Source organism: Leuresthes tenuis, unplaced genomic scaffold (genome assembly GCF_036924035.1).
Source record: "Leuresthes tenuis unplaced genomic scaffold, fLeuTen1.0.hap1 SCAF_5, whole genome shotgun sequence".
NCBI lineage: Eukaryota > Metazoa > Chordata > Actinopteri > Atheriniformes > Atherinopsidae > Leuresthes > Leuresthes tenuis.
The window spans coordinates 21,844,371-21,853,069 of record NW_027325359.1 but is presented as its reverse complement, the minus strand read 5'-3'; the positions used below and the strand labels follow the sequence as shown (position 1 = coordinate 21,853,069).

Below are 8,699 nucleotides of genomic sequence, written 5' to 3'. Positions count from 1 at the left end.
TGGACATTTAGACCTTCTTGCAGCCGAAAACCTCCGTTCCCTCTTTTGATCATACATTGTCCGGCATTCGCACCTTTTCTTACCCGCTTTTTACAAACCATGGTCGGACTTTCACACCTTTTAGTAGCCAAACAACTCCGCTCCCGCTATTGATTGTGTACAGTCGGGTATTTTAACCTTTTCTTACCCGCTTTTTACCAATTATGGTCGGACATTCACACCTTCTTACAGCGGAACACCTCCGCTCCCTGTTTTGATCATTTATGGTCTGGCAATACTACCTTTTCTTACCCGTTTTTGAGTAATTATGGCTGGACATTCACAGCTTCTTGTAGCCGAACACATCCACTCCTGCTTTTGATGATGTATGGTATGGCATTCGAACCTACTTGTTGCCCGCTTTTCATTAATTATGGGTGGACATTCACACCTTGTCGCACCCAAACACCTCCGCTCCCTGTTTTGATCATGTATGGTTGGACATTCGCACCTTTTCTCACCCGCTTTTTGCAAACTATGGTCGGCCATTCACAGCTTCCTCTCCACCATACTTGTATGGTGGGATATTCACACCCACTTGCATCCGAAGACCTCCGCCCCCACTTTTATTTATATTTTACTTCACTTTTACTTGATATTTAGTCGGTCATTCGCACCTTACCCGCTTTTGGCAAACTATGGCCTTCTTGCAGCCAAAAACCTCTGATCTCGCTTTTGATGATGTAAGGTTGGGCATTCAGACCTTGCTTCACCTGCTTTTCACCAAATATAGTCGGACATTCACACCTTCTTGCAGCCGAACACTTCCGCTCCACCTTTTAGTTTTCTATGGGGCATTCACACCTTTATTTTCACCGCATTTTATAAAAACACCACAGGAAAACCGTATTGAGGCTTTGTTCTGACCGCTCATTCGGTGTCGCATTTCTTTCAAGCAATTCTCCTGGTTAGCCCGCACTCGGCTCGCTCCCAGAGCCGTGTTAAAGTGTACTTCGCATTCACTCTCTTTTCTCAGCAGACTAAAAGAAAGTTTCATCTTGGGGTCCCTGAAACTTCCATCCTGCACCGCTGTTTGCTTTTTCACAAGAGCAGAGGAGAGCGCACCGTTCCCAGCGGCACTGCAGTACCGGGTCGATGCTTGGAGTGAACGGAGCAAGCTCCTTTTTCAACTCCTATTGATACAAATCCATTTAATATGTGGTCCTTGCATAGACATATCACAACTTGGTTTGAGTGAAGGAATTAATTTTATATCAAAATCCGGAATTGTGTAGAACTCGTGAAACAACGCTTATTCTCGGATTCCTGAAAAGGTTTAGTGTTGTTCTCTCCTATCCTGCAAAGTACAACGTTCTTTTTTGTTTAAAGCTATTTGGACATGGATAAATATGAAGGACAAAGAAGTTTTAACTTAGTTTGAGTGAAGGAATTCATTTTATATCAAAATCCGAAATTGTGTAGAACTCGTAAAAATAAGCTTATTCTCGGATTCCTAAAGGTTTAGTGTTGTTGTTTCCTATCCTGCAAAGTACAACGTTCTTTTTTGTTCAAAGCTATTTAGACATGGATAAATATGAAGGAAAATGCAGTTTTAACTTGGTTTGAGTGAAGGAATTCATTTTATATCAAAATCCGGAATTGTGCATTATGGCAGCAGAATTGTAGTCTGAATACCTTTATGCCAAACAGATTTGCTTTGCCAAGGGAAGTTTTATAATTGTTTATTGTTTATGTTTACAATATATAAACTAGCAGAATAATTAATTCATCCTCCTGGTCCCTCCCACCCCGGAGAGGGCAGCCAGAGACTGGCTGCAATAGCTATCCCCGCTACCTGGGACCCAACACAGGGCAGGAGGGCCTGATGTCCACCAGGCTCGGGGCCTGCAGTCACCATATTCCGGGAGCTACTGTACCCCCAGAAGGAACCCATCCCGCCCCACCCCACTCAACCCAACCCCATCCCAGAGGACCTCTACAAAAACAAACAAACAACAACAAAAATCAAACAAACAAACAAACAAATCACCCGGTTACACCAGTCGCAGCAGCCCGGGCCTGAGACCCACCATCACCCAGGCCCCCCCAGGCCCCCCCCAACAGGGGAAAAGCACACCCCCATACAGACCCCCTCCTCCTCACCGCACGCCCCAACACCCTAAAAAAAACAACCACCTGCGGACACCTTGGAGTTCCCAGAGCAACAAGGCCGGCACCAGGACCTGCACCAACCCACGCATACTGTGGCATGTCCAGGGCAACCCAGACCCCCCAGGCACAGGCAGGGCCCCGCCCCGGGCACAAGGCAGCGGCAAGCCACCAGGTCCAGGCCCAGCTCCACCACCCACGCCAGAGCGGCCCCGTCACCCGGTACAGAGCCAGCAGCCACCACCCCAAGGCCCCTAAGGGACCCCGCCCCACACCGCAAGACAGCCCCACCCGCAAGCCCCCAAAACTGCCCTCCAAGCCCGACACACAGTCCCCCCCGGCAATGACCAACCCGGTCCCCACGACCCGAGAGACCACCAGACGCCCGAAGCCACACAGCCCCCCCCCAGCACACACCCAACCGCCCAGAGCGACGGGACATCAACCCACCACCAACACTATGTGATCAAGCTAATCAGAGGGGACCAGAGAGAATTAAATTCAGCCAATTGATGTTTTGAGGAAGCAGACATTGTTTCCATGCTAATATAATCTAAAAGAAAATTTCTAAACTGGTTAATACACAGATTGTTCTTCGCTTTCCAGTTCATGAGAATAGTTTTCTTTGCTATACATAACACTGTGAGGATCATGTGTGCTAAGCTAAATTCCACGTTGATGTTGTCTAAGTCACCCAGTATGCACAGTGTGGGGCATGCAGGAATGCTACACTTTAGCCATGTTGATAGGTCCGCACAGACTTCAAGCCAGAACTTCTGGACAGGCGCACAAAACCACAAAGCGTGTGCATAATCATCAGGTGTGTTATCTGTGCAATGTGAGCAGATGTTTGAGTGTGTTAGACCCATCCTGAACATCCTTTGTCCTGTATAGTGTGTTCTATGAAGAATTTTGTATTGTATGAGCTGTAAATTAGGATTTCGAGTCATTGTGAAGGTGTTCAAACATATTTGTGGCCAGAAGCTATGACTAGAACTGATGGATAAATCTGCCTCCCATTTTGAGGACGGTAGAGACATTGTGTCATCTATCTTAGACAATAATTTATATATTTTTGATAGTAGTTTAGGGGTGCAGATGCTTAGAAATTCTGCTACCCTAATCGGGAGTTGTAAGTCTGGTTGGTGGAGGATATATTTCTTTGTTATTATAGACTTAAGTTGTTGATATTCTAGGAATTTATTGCTGCCTATCTCATGTTGTGATATGAGCTCATCAAATGAAATAAAATGTCCATTTTGGATTATATGTTCCAGATGTTTGATTCCTTTGATCTTCCACAGAGTAAAGTTTAGCATTTTTTTGTTTTGCAGGATGTCAGGATTGTTCCAGATGGGTGTAAGCTTACACGGGACAAGTGAAGACTTTGTTATTTTAAGAAATTCCCACCAGGCTGTCAGAGAGGTGCTGATGTTAATGCTTTTGAAACATTTGTGATTTTTCACTATTTGACTAATAAGTGGCAGGTCAGAGATTTCCAGATTATCACACAATGCTTGTTCTATACTTATCCATGTTCATCTATTGGGCTAGGTTTAAACCATTTTGATATATACTATAACCTATTGGCTAAGGAATAGTGCTGAAAATTAGGTAAATCTAATCCACCCTGTCCTTGGTTTTCTGTAGGGTTTTTAAACTAATACGTGGTGGTTTGTTTTTCCACAGAAATTTAGAGATGCATGAATCTAGTGACTTAAACCAAGTAGCAGGTGGTTTTATGGGGATCATTGAGAACAGATAGTTAACTTTTGGTAGTATCATCATTTTAATGGTTGTAACTCTCTCCACCGCCTGACCTTGGCCGGGTCCGCCCCCCCCCCCCCCCCCCCCCCCCCCCCCCACACACACACACACACACACACACCTCGCCATGCGAGCTGTAAAGGAAGTCGGCCTATGGACCACTTTGAATTTAAAAGGCTGTAGTGCCAGATACCAGCGGGTGATCCGTGCATTGACATTTTTCATTCGGTGGAGCCACTGGAGGGGAGCAAGGTCCGAGCAAAGGGTGAATGGGCGCCCCAGCAAGTAATACCGCAGAGCGCCGACCACCCACCGGATGGCCAGGCACTCCCTCTCCACCGTGTTGTATCTGGTCTCCCTCTCGGATAGTTTCTGGCTGATGTAAAGCACTGGGTGGTCAACGCAGGTAATGAAAAGCGGGCAACAAGTAGGTTCGAATGCCCAACCATACATCAACAAAAGCAGGAGTGGATGTGTTTGGCTACAAGAAGGTTTGAATGTCCGAGCATAGTTTGTAAAAAGCGGGTAAGAAAAGGTGCGAATGCCCGACAATGGATGATCAAAAGAGGGAGTGGAGGTTTTCGGCTACAAGAAGGTATGAATGTCCGACCATAGTTTGTAAAAAGCGGGTAAGAAAAGGTGCGAATGCCCGAACATACACCATCAAAAGAGGGAGCGGAGGTGTTTCGCTGTAAGATGGTGCGAATGTCCGACCATAGTTGGTAAAAAGCGGGTAAGAAAAGGTTCGAATGCCCGAATATATACCATCAAAAGCGGAAGCGGAGGTGTTCGGCTGCAAGAAGGTGTGAACGTCCGACCAAAGTTTGTAAAAAGCAGTTAAGAAAAGGTTCGAATATCCAACCAAACATAATCAAAAGTGGGAGGAGAGCTGTTCGACTGCAAGTAGGTGTGAATGTCCACCCATAATTCCTGAAAAATGGGTAAGAAAAGGTGCGAATATCCAACCATACATCATCAAAAGAAGAAATGGATATGTTCTGCTACAAGAAGGTTTGAATGTCCGAACATAGTTTGTAAAAAGTGGGTAAGAAAAAGTTCGAATGCCCGAACATACACCATCAAAAGAGGGAGCGGAGGTGTTCCGCTGTAAGACGGTGTGAATGTCCGAGCATAATTGGTAAAAAGCGGGTAAGAAAAGGTTAAAATACCCGACTCTACACAATCAATAGCGGGAGCGGAGTTGTTTGGCTAAAAGAAGGTGTGAAAGTCCGACCATGGTTTGTAAAACGCGGGTAAGAAAAGGTTCGAATGCCAAAATATACACCATCAAAAGCGGAATCCGAGGTGTTCGGTTGCAAGTAGGTGTGAATGTCAGATCATAATTTGCAAAAAGCTGATGAGAAAGGTGTGAATAACCGACAATAATTGCTGAAAAATGTGTTAGAAAAGGTAAGAATGCCGGACCATTCATCATCAAAAGCGGGAGAAGAGGTGTTCCGCTGTAAGATGGTGTGAACGTCCGACCAAAGTTTGTAAAAAGCAGTTAAGAAAAGGTTCTAATATCCAACCAAACATAATCAAAAGAGGGAGTGGAGGTGTTCCGCTTTAAGATGGTGTGAATGTCCGACCATAGTTGGTAAAAAGCGGTTAAGAAAAGGTTCGAATGCCCGAATATATACCATCAAAAGCGGAAGCGGAGGTGTTCAGCTGCAAGAAGGTGTGAACGTCCGAAAAAAGTTTGTAAAACGCGGGTAAGAAAAGGTTCGAATATCCAACCAAACATAATCAAAAGTGGGAGCAGAGCTGTTCGACTGCAAGTAGGTTTGAATGTCCACCCATAATTCCTGAAAAATGGCTAAGAAAAGGTGCGAATGCCCAACCATACATCATCAAAAGAAGAAGTGGTGGTGTTCTGCTACAAGAAGGTTTGAATGTCCGACCATAGTTTGTAAAAAGTGGGTATAAAAAGTTTGAATGCCCGAACATACACCATCAAAAGAGGGAGCGGAGGTGTTCCGCCATAAGAAGGTGTGAATGTCCGACCATAGTTGGTAAAAAGCGGGTAAGAAAAGGTTAAAATACCCGACTGTACACAATCAATAGCGGGAGCGGAGTTGTTCGGCTACAAGAAGGTGTGAAAGTCCGACCATGGTTTGTAAAACGCGGGTAAGACAAGGTGCGAATGCCCGACAATGTATGATCAAAAGAGGGAGCGGAGGTGTTCGGCTGCAAGGTCTGAATTTCCAACCATAATTTGTAAACACTGTTGAAGAAAAGCCTCGAAAGCCCGACTATACACCATCAAAAGCGGGAGCAGAGGTGTTCAGCTGCAAGAAGGTCTGAATGTCCATCAATAATTACTGAAAAATTAGTAAGAAAAGGTGTGAATGCCCAACTATACATCATCAAAAGCAGAAGTGGATGTGTTCGGCCACAAGAAGGTTTGAATGTCCGACCATAGTTTGAAAAAGGCGGGTAAGAAAAGGTTCGAATGCCCGAACATACACAATCAAAAGAGGGAGTGGAGGTGTTTCGCTGCAAGAAGGTGTGACTGTCCGAGCATAGTTTATAAAAAGTGGGTAAGAAAAGGTTCGAATGCCAGAACATACACCATCAAAAGAGGGAGCGGAGGTGTTCCGCTGTAAGAAGGTGTGAATGTCCGACCATAGTTTGTAAAAAGCGGGTAAGAAAAGGTTAAAATACCCGACTCTACACAATCAATAGCGAGAGCGGAGTTGTTCGGCTAAAAGAAGGTGTGAAAGTCCGACCATGGTTTGTAAAAAGCGGGTAAGAAAAGGTTCGAATGCCAAAATATACACCATCAAAAGCGGAAGCCGAAGTGTTCGGCTGCAAGTAGGTGTGAATGTCAGAGCATAATTTGCAAAAAGCTGATGAGAAAGGTGTGAATGACCGACAATAATTGCTGAAAAATGTGTTAGAAAAGGTAAGAATGCCGGACCATTCATCATCAAAAGCGGGAGAAGAGGTGTTCGGCTGCAAGAAGCTGTGAATGTCAAGCCATAATTACTGAAAAACGGGTAAGAAAAGGTAGTATTGCCAGACCATAAATGATCAAAACAGGGAGCGGAGGTGTTCCGCTGTAAGAAGGTGCTAATGTCCGACCATAATTGGTAAAAAGCGGGTAAGAAAAGGTTAAAATACCCGACTGTACACAATCAATAGCGGTAGCGGAGTTGTTTGGCTACTAAAAGGTGTGAAAGTCCGACCATGGTTTGTAAAAAGCGGGTAAGAAAAGGTGTGAATGCAGGACAATGTATGATCAAAAGAGGAAACAGAGGTTTTCGGCTGCAAGAAGGTCTAAATGTCCAACCGTAATTTGTAAAAACCGGGGAAGAAAAGGCTCGGAAGCCCGACTATACACCATCAAAAGCGGGTGCAGAGGGGTTCAGCTGCAAGAAGGTCTGAATGTCCATCAATAATTGCTAGAAAACATGAAAAAAAATTTTCGAATATCCAACCGCACATGATCATAAGTGGGAGAGGAGGTGTTCAGCTGCAACAAGGTGTGAATGTCCACCCATAATTCCTCAAAAATGGGTAAAAAAAAAGGTGCGAATGCCCAACATACATCATCAAAAGCAGGACTGGATGTGTTCGGCTACAAGAAGGTTTGAATGTCCGAACATAGTTTGTAAAAAGCGGGTAAGAAAAGGTTCGAATGCCCGAACATACACCATCAAAAGAGGGAGCGGAGGTGTTCCGCCATAAGAAGGTGTGAATGTCCGACCATAGTTGGTAAAAAGCGGGTAAGAAAAGGTTAAAATACCCGACTGTACACAATCAATAGCGGGAGCGAATGTGTTCGGCTACAAGAAGGTGTGAAAGTCCGACCATGTTTTGTAAATAGCGGGTAAGAAAAGGTGCGAATGCCCGACAATGTATGATCAAAAGAGGGAGCGGAGGTTTTCGGCTAAAAGAAGGTCTGAATGTCCAACCATAATTTGTAAAAACCGGGGAAGAAAAGGCTCGAAAGCACGACTATACACCATCAAAAGCGGGTGCAGAGGGGTTCAGCTGCAAGAAGGTCTGAATGTCCATCAATAATTGCTAGAAAACATGAAAGAAAATTTTCGAATATCAAACCGCACATGATCATATGCGAGAGAGGAGGTGTTCAGCTGCAAGAAGGTGTGAATGTCCACCCATAATTCCTCAAAAATGGGTAAAAAAAATGGTGCGAATGCCCAACCATACATCATCAAAAGCAGGACTGGATGTGTTCGGCTACAAGAAGGTTTGAATGTCCGAGCATAGTTTGTAAAAAGCGGGTAAGAAAAGGTTCGAATGCCCGAACATACACCATCAAAAGAGGGAGCGGAGGTGTTCCGCCATAAGAAGGTGTGAAAGTCTGACCATGGTTTGTAAAAACCGGGTAAGAAAAGGTGCGAATGCCGGACAATGTATGATCAAAAGAGGGAACGGAGGTTTTCGGCTGCAAGAAGGTCTGAATGTCCAACCATAATTTGTAAAAACCGGGGAAGAAAAGGCTCGAAAGCCCGACTATACACCATCAAAAGCGGGAGCAGAGGTGTTCAGCTGCAAGAAGGTCTCAATGTCCATCAATAATTGCTAAAAAACATGAAAGAAAATTTTCGAATATCAAACCACACATGATCATATGCGGGAGAGGAGGTGTTCAGCTGCAAGAAGGTGTGAATGTCCACCCATAATTCCTGAAAAATGGGTAAAAAAAGGTACGAATGCCCAACCATACATCATCAAAAGCCGGTGTGAATGTCAGATCATAATTTGCAAAAACCTGATGAGAAATGGTGAGAATGCCTGACTATACACCATCAAAT

The 8,699-nt window shown here is 44.7% G+C and overlaps 1 pseudogene; it reads right to left on the bottom strand.

The window, feature by feature from the left end:
• Window positions 1-1,093: 1,093 nt before the first annotated feature.
• On the bottom strand, window positions 1,094-1,243 carry LOC140308075 (U2 spliceosomal RNA; annotated as a pseudogene).
• Between the last annotated feature and the right edge of the window lie 7,456 nt (window positions 1,244-8,699).